The following is a 7,462-nucleotide window of genomic DNA, read 5'->3' as shown; positions in this document are numbered from 1 at the left end:
GTGTCTTGGACCATTTGTTTAATCTCTTTAAGTTCCTTGCCTATATCCGAAAATACATAGGATGGTACACTGTTTTTAGTTTCAATAAGTTTCAATAAGTGAACTGTGTGGATGACTTTAAAGTACTTATATTGTAGTTAAGATTTTAATTCTAAAAAATTTCTAAACTCCATACTACTTGCAAATTAAATAGATTGTTAAAATGGCTCTACCATAACAAATAAGAGGAAAAAAACCACCTTCCTTTTGTTTATAAAGTAGTGATTTTAATTTGCTCCAAATTATTTAACATTACAACGTGGGTGGGACTGGAATTTTTATTAGTCAGAAATGTGGTCACAAAGCATGATGTCATGTCATGTGACCGAGCTCTCCAGGGATCTGCAAAATTGGCTCTTAAGACTGGTGGACTTCAACTCCCAGAATTCTGAGAATTGAAGTCCACCAGTCTTAAAACAGCCAACTTTGCAGACCTCTGTGTTAGCCCAAAGCCTGGCGCTGGGCGGGCCTTGCTCCCCCATTGGTGGAGCCCCAAGAAGCGAGGAGGGAGAAAAAGAGACGGAGGCCAAGGAGCTTCCCCCCTCCACAAAAATCTTATCAGGGAACCGGTGGGCAGTAGCAAATTAGCTGATCACGCGGCATACACGGAAAGCGAGGTTTGACCGGGTGGGGCAATGAAACTCCAGGGCTAATTCCCCATGAGAACTGTTGCCTCTGAAGCGATATTTTGCTCCAATATTTTGAAACTTTAAGCGCCCCTTTCCCTTTTTTCTTTTCAACCCACAATGATTAGGGAGGATCCTGAAGTCGGGCGGGGCTGAGAAGCGAGGAGGCAGAAAAAGAAACGGAGGCCAAGGAGCTTCCCCCCGCCCCCTCCCAGCAAAAATCTAACTGGGGAGCCGGGCGGGCAGTAGCAAATTAGCCGATCATGCCGTGTGGGCAGTAGCAAATTAACCGATCACGCAGCGTGATCGGCTAATTTGCTACTGCCCGCCCGGCTCCCCGGTTAGATTTTTGCTATGAGGGGGCGGGGGGGGGGAAGCTCCTTGGCCTCCGTTTCTTTTTCTGCCTCCTCGCTTCTCAGCCCCGCCCGACTTCAGGATCCTCCCTAATCATTGTGGGTCGAAAAGAAAAAAGGGAAAGGGGCGCTTGTTTTGAAGTGCCCCTTTCCCTTTTTTATTTTTGACCTACTCACTGATTAAGGAGAATCCTGAAGTCACAAGTCAGGCGGCAATGAACTGCGTTTAGCTGGAGCTGGCTGGAGACCGCGTGTCCACACCAAATACGCAATGCTGGCGCTGCGCGGCAGTTAGAAATTAGTGTGTGGTGTACTCTAGGCACGTGCGCGGCCGCGCAGGTGCACACCTTAGAGGGAACAGTGCACAGGGCGCGCACTGACAGAGGCTAGCTGCAGAGTCCTGACTTTTGGGGCGGCCGCCCGAGAGGAGGGAGGGGAGCGGGCGCCCGGCACACAGAAGAGCCGCATTAAAGTGTGTAAAGAGCCGCATGTGGCTCGCGAGCCGCGGCTTGCCGACCACTGTCTCAGGTAATCTCGGCACCCTTTCGCTGCTTTAATTGATTTATCTTTGATTGTCAATCCTGTTTCTGATAAAAATTTTCTCTTTAAAACCATCATTTTTTCTCTTTTTTCTTCTTTTGTGCCTTGAAATTTGGGGTAGAGCTCCGGACCATCAAATTCCCCCCTCCAAACTCCTGTTTTTTTTGCTTTCAACTACTATCGTTTCAGAAATCAATTCATTAGTTTTCTTATCTTTGTGTTTGTTTTTCTCCTCAATTTTTAGAGCTTCATCTCCCTCATTTTTTCCTGATATAGACTCTATCTTCTTATCAATTCTCGAAGTTACCTCCAATAACTTTTGAATTGCATCCCAAATCTTTTGCAAAATTAAAGTTTCCTGTTCTGAAAATTGCTCCATGTTCCAAATTATAAATTACTGCCACTGTAGCTTTAATCTTCACAAGAGAGAGGTTCTGGGTTCCCCCCCCCTCTCCCAGTGCTGATAAGGCTCTCAAGGGACAGCTGTGGTAAACAGTTTGTGCCTTTGACTCTTATCACTTTTAGTTACCAAGCTTTGAAGCACGAAGACAGTGAGATCAAAGGAGAAACAGGAACAAATGCGTAGTTTCAAAAGAAAAAAAAACTCTAGCCTGTAGCCTTCGAGCAACAGACTTCAAGTATTTTTTCACTTTCTTGTGTTGTCTCAGATTTAGGAGGGACAAAGTTCTTAAATGGAGTTTAATAGCAAATAATAGACGATTTTTGTTAGAGTAGAGAGGGAGGTTTTAGTCCTTGAGTTGAAAAATAAAGCAGGAAGAAGAAAAACCGGTCCGTTCACTTTAAGAAGAGGGGAGGGAGAGAGAAAAAAAAATTGCGAAGAGCATTTCAATACAAGAACACTAACTAAAACAAACCAAAGAAGATCAGTTCTGCCGCTAACTTCTGCTTAAGGATTTATTTTAGCATGAAAAAAGAAGGTTTTATTTTTAAGGGCAGTCTTTTTCAAAACAAAAAGGATTCCTCACCAGATGGACACACTTTCTCTTTCCATTTCTTCTGTTCCTTAGCCGTCCCCACTTCATCAGCCTAGGCTGCCTTTAGTCGCCAGCTTGAAGTCCTTCTCTTGTATCAATCAGAGACTTGCGTTGTCCCTGATATCAGCAAGACGTGGTCTTCCTGTTCACCGTCTCTTCGGAATGATTTAGGTCCAATTGGACCCCCAATTGGACCCCCCAGTGACAAAACTATCGGCTGCAGTCTCAGAGCATCGAGACCGCACGTCCGTATCGTAGGGACATTCATCAAGGAAGATCTTGAAGTGGTTGAGTTGCTTTATTTCTCTTATTGCATCATCCAGCACAAGTTGGAGGCGGTGGTTCAAGCAGTGCCAGATTACGATGTTTGGGAAGTCTTGAGCTATTCTGGTGCTGACTCCAGATTTTCTTCCAAGCATACCGTTGGCACCATCGGAGCAGAAAGTGATTAAATTCTTCTGGAGATATTCGGTGGTAAACCCAACTTTACGCAAGCTTCCCATCGCTGCAGAACATATGGTTTCTGCATCTTGTTTCTCTAATTCCAAAAGCTCAACGAAAATGGTTGCTGGGCATTCTGGATCCTCAACTCTAACAAAAACTATCAGCACTGCTTTCATTGAAAGTGTTGAGGCTTCATCGATTATTAGGCACACCTTTATATTCTTTGCAATAATCCTGGAAAACATGGTGGTTTTGATTTCGTTCGCAATGAATTCAACTATTTTCACTGCGGATCTCCGTGAATGCAAGCCAACTCCCACATCCACTCCAACCATAGTTAGCAAATTTACCTGCGCTTCGATGTCTGAGAATGGACTACATCTTTGCGCCAGATCGTAAACAGTAGAAAATATTTTGCAAGTACTGGATAAATGTTTCTCAGTTGACTTATCTATGGATTTGGTTAAAGCATCTTGCTCCCGTTGTTTACTGCTCTCCAAGCAAATAAGGTGTGCTTTTGATTGAAAATGTTCCTTTAATTTTTTTCTGAGTGATGCTTGTTCTGTCTCCTTAGTTTTCCCTGCTGGCACAACCTGGAAATGTTTCCACTCTCTAGAAACATGAATACCTTTCTCTAATGAGAACATGGGTTTTACACAGTACTCACAACCTAACTTCTTGTCAGATACTGCCAGTCCATCATACTTGTCCTTGAAGTGTCTATATTGCTGCAAATTCCAGCAGTCATGAAGTTGTGGAACTTCAGTGGAGGAGATGGACTTGCTGCTTTCTCCGACCTCAAGTGGTGGAAGTGGTTGTGCTGGTGGTGGTGGTGGTGGTGGTGGCTGGTGGTGCTGGTGCTTGTGGTGCTGGTGCTTGTGGTGCTGGTGTTGGTGCTGGTGACTGTTGTGGATCAGCTGATTCCTCAGCTTTTGGTTTTTTGGAAAAGAAAGTGGTCATACTCTGTTGCCTCTTCTTCATTCTGTTAAATAATACTAACTGCAAAAGAAATAAAACAATATTGGACTCAATTGTTGTTGTAAGCTGAGGACTACAGGTAACAGAAGGGACCTCTGCTTTCACTCAGCAATGTATAGTCTTTTCAGGAAGGATGTCCCCCAACAAACAGGGTGTCAGGCTTGCAGTTATATTCTTTTTAGGATCTTTGGCCTGCCACACTTTCTTATAATTTTCTATGCTGTTTCATTAGTGTAGTAGTTGGGAGGGGGGGAATAGAAAGGAGTAGGATTGTGGAATGTAATGTTATGGATTTTCTTAGAAGCTCAAGGTCGTCTTTTGTCTCCGCACCTCGACACCTGGCCGGAAGAAGAGGGGTGTACATGCCAGCGTGGAAGATGAAGATTGGACCATGTGATGAATTATGGGGTGTGGGGTTAGATGATGAACTTTTAACTGGGTGAACTCACAGGATGTACGTTAGAGTTGAAATTTAACAGCATAATGCCAAAATGTCTGTCTTATTAAATTGGAGTTTTAAGGATAACTTTGCCTTGGACAATGATTTAATTCTGCATGATATTTGGAACGCTGACACAGGGAAGATATAGTCTGTGAAGTTTCCAAGAGTTGCCCTAATTAATTTACGAGCCCCGAGAAAAGGTTAAAAAAACCCCATTCATTTATTAGGACTAACATCTTGGCACGGACTTCTGTGTAGCTGAAACTAAATCACACTTAATGGCGTCTGACCTTTACCCCTGTGCCCCCTTCGCTCTGGCTGAGGTCATCAATCACATTCTCCAACAGGGCGTTATGGCAGGGTTCTGGACATGCGCATTCACATCCCAGTACAGAAATATGAGACTTTTACTCTGGCCAAAAGTATGCATGGCATTCCCCCCCTCCTTCTCAAGTTGATAGTAGTCATGGAAACGCCTTAGGCGTTGACATCCGGCTCCCCTCACTTCCTGAAAGCGACCTGTATAAAACAAAGCAATTTGAGTACAGGTGTATAACTTAGGGATGTGTCCCTCCCCCAGGATTGCTTGGATTTTCTGCATGGAATTTTGCTATAAGGTGATCAGCCTGGATATTTCTACTTTTCACCCAAGATGCCTCTGACATAGTCTTTCATCCAAGAAGTTAGATCAAGAATGAATATCATAGGCAGATTCACAGAGCAATACAGATTTCTTTTTCTGAAATTTAGTTCTCAGTTCAAAAAAACAGGAATATATGAATTAAGTTCAGTACTTAGGTCGGTTCAAGTAGCTATTCAAGAGTTAGTGGTTAGAAGCAATGGTAAAGCAAGATATGGATTTAAAACCAGAAATATTTTGTTGGCTATTTGAAAGGGAATACAATACATATTTAATTTTACACATGTTAGCAGCTGCTGGAATTGTGTTTGCACAACAGTGGAAAAACAGAGATATGAAAATGAATAAATATTAGAATGTGCCAGGAATAAATAAATTGACAATTAAAATCAAGAAGGCTTTGAATACTTTTTCACGTGGGATTTGTTTTAGCAATTGCTAACTAACAGAAACAGAAATTAGAAATCTAAAAATCTAAAAGTATGAAAGAAAACACCAATTACGTAAGGAAAGGTCACTAAAATGTATAAGGAAATATCATTAGTACTTGATCATTATTAATGCATAGATAACTGTGGGACATTACACACCCACAAACTATGACAGTGCCAGGAAAACACCAAAAAATAACAATTTCCCCCCAAAAGACTGCAGATGAAACCAATTTTTTCCCTAAACCTAAGGACAGGAAAGACAAAGCCACTGGAATAAAAACCATCAAGGCATTGTGGGAAATTATAAAGGACAGTGCCAGGAAGCTCACAGAACCAGCAACCTCCTCACAATTACCTAAACAACCAGATATCACACAGAAACACACAAAATCTGGCAAAGCTGCCTTGCACCAACCTGGCCTGCCCATAGAAAAGCAGCCACTTTGAGACACATAAACCATGCACCAACCTGCACACTTAAAAGCAACATATTGCATCACAAATAAACCATTTGCAAAAAGGAATAACATTTCTTGTAATAAACATATTCTATAAACAATAAATAAATAAAAATTTCCTAAAAATAATTTTAAAAATATATTCTATAAATAATAAAAAAGTCCTGAAAAACCATTAAAATATTCTATACACAATAAATTACAATAAAACCACTAAAAATATTCTATACCCAATACTTTTAAATATATTGAGTATAGAATATTTATAAATGGTTTATTTCAATTTATTGTTGATAGAATATTTTTAAATAGTCTAAGACAATTTAAAAAAGATTCTACAAACAATAAATTGAAATAAACCATTAAAAATTCTATACTCAATACTTTTAAATAAAACGATTTAAAAAAATTCTATATACAATAAATAAAATATTCTTTTAAAAAAACATTAAAAGCATAAAAGAAAAAAACCCCGGGTCACTTGATGGAATGGGCAACGTGAGCGAGTGACAGGGCCGGGGCAGGGTGTTCCAGAACTTACTTCCAGGTCCACTGGTGGAATCTCTTCTAACAGGTTCGGAAGATTTGACGACCCGGTTCTAGCGAACCGGTGTGAACCGGTAGGAACCTGCCTCTCTGCTGGAGGCAGTATAGGCCGAAAATGGGCCACCTGGTGGCCTCGCTGGGCCTCCATGTGGCCTGTCTTTGGCCAGCAGAGTGCTTGTAGAAGCTGGGGAGTACTGTGGCAAGAAAGAAGAGAAGGGAAAAAGCACATCTTGAGCCTGTGTCATACACCCACCCTGACCACGTCCACCCTGCCCATGGCCACCATGCCCACCCCCACCCTGGCCACCCCCCACCCCCACCCCTCCAAGGTCAAACATAACCCTGATGCGGCCCTCGATGAAATTGAGTTTGACACCCCTACCCTAAAAGGCTCTAATATGGAAGCAACCTCTAGCACGCACAGTACATTTGACTATTTCTATCCTGAGGAGATAAATCTGTGCATTTCTTAAGATCTGTGTCATTGCTATATTCTATTTCTTTCTCGCCCTTTTTAAAAATGCTATAGGCTACTCGACTATTGGTTACTCAAAAATCAAAGCAGGTGAAGAAGAGAAACCATCAGATCTGCCACTGGTTGAGCTTTCTAGCGAACTTCAAGTGTTCCAGGTTCTGATGGTCTGTCCACACTTTGTTTTGGTGCCAAGCCCCTTTTAAGTGGTGTCACCTCACCTCAAAAGCCACCTTGACTGCCAGCAACGCCTTATCCTAGATCGTATAGTTCCGCTCGGTGGGGTTGAGCTTGTGTGAGTAGTAAGTGCAAGGGAAGAGTTGCTTTGCATTCAAGGGGGCTGTAGCAACATTGCCCCCACCACCACATCCAATGCATCCGTCTCCACCACAAACAATTGTGACGGGTCGGGATGGCGAAGAATGGGGTCTGTAGAAAAAGCCTTCTTCAGAAACTTGAAGGCATGCTGCTTGACCGACCCCGTGAACCACACCA

The sequence above is a fragment of the Natrix helvetica genome (genome assembly GCF_964273705.1).
Source record: "Natrix helvetica genome assembly, chromosome: W".
Taxonomy (NCBI): Eukaryota; Metazoa; Chordata; class Lepidosauria; order Squamata; family Natricidae; genus Natrix; species Natrix helvetica.
This window is presented reverse-complemented; position numbering follows the sequence as displayed.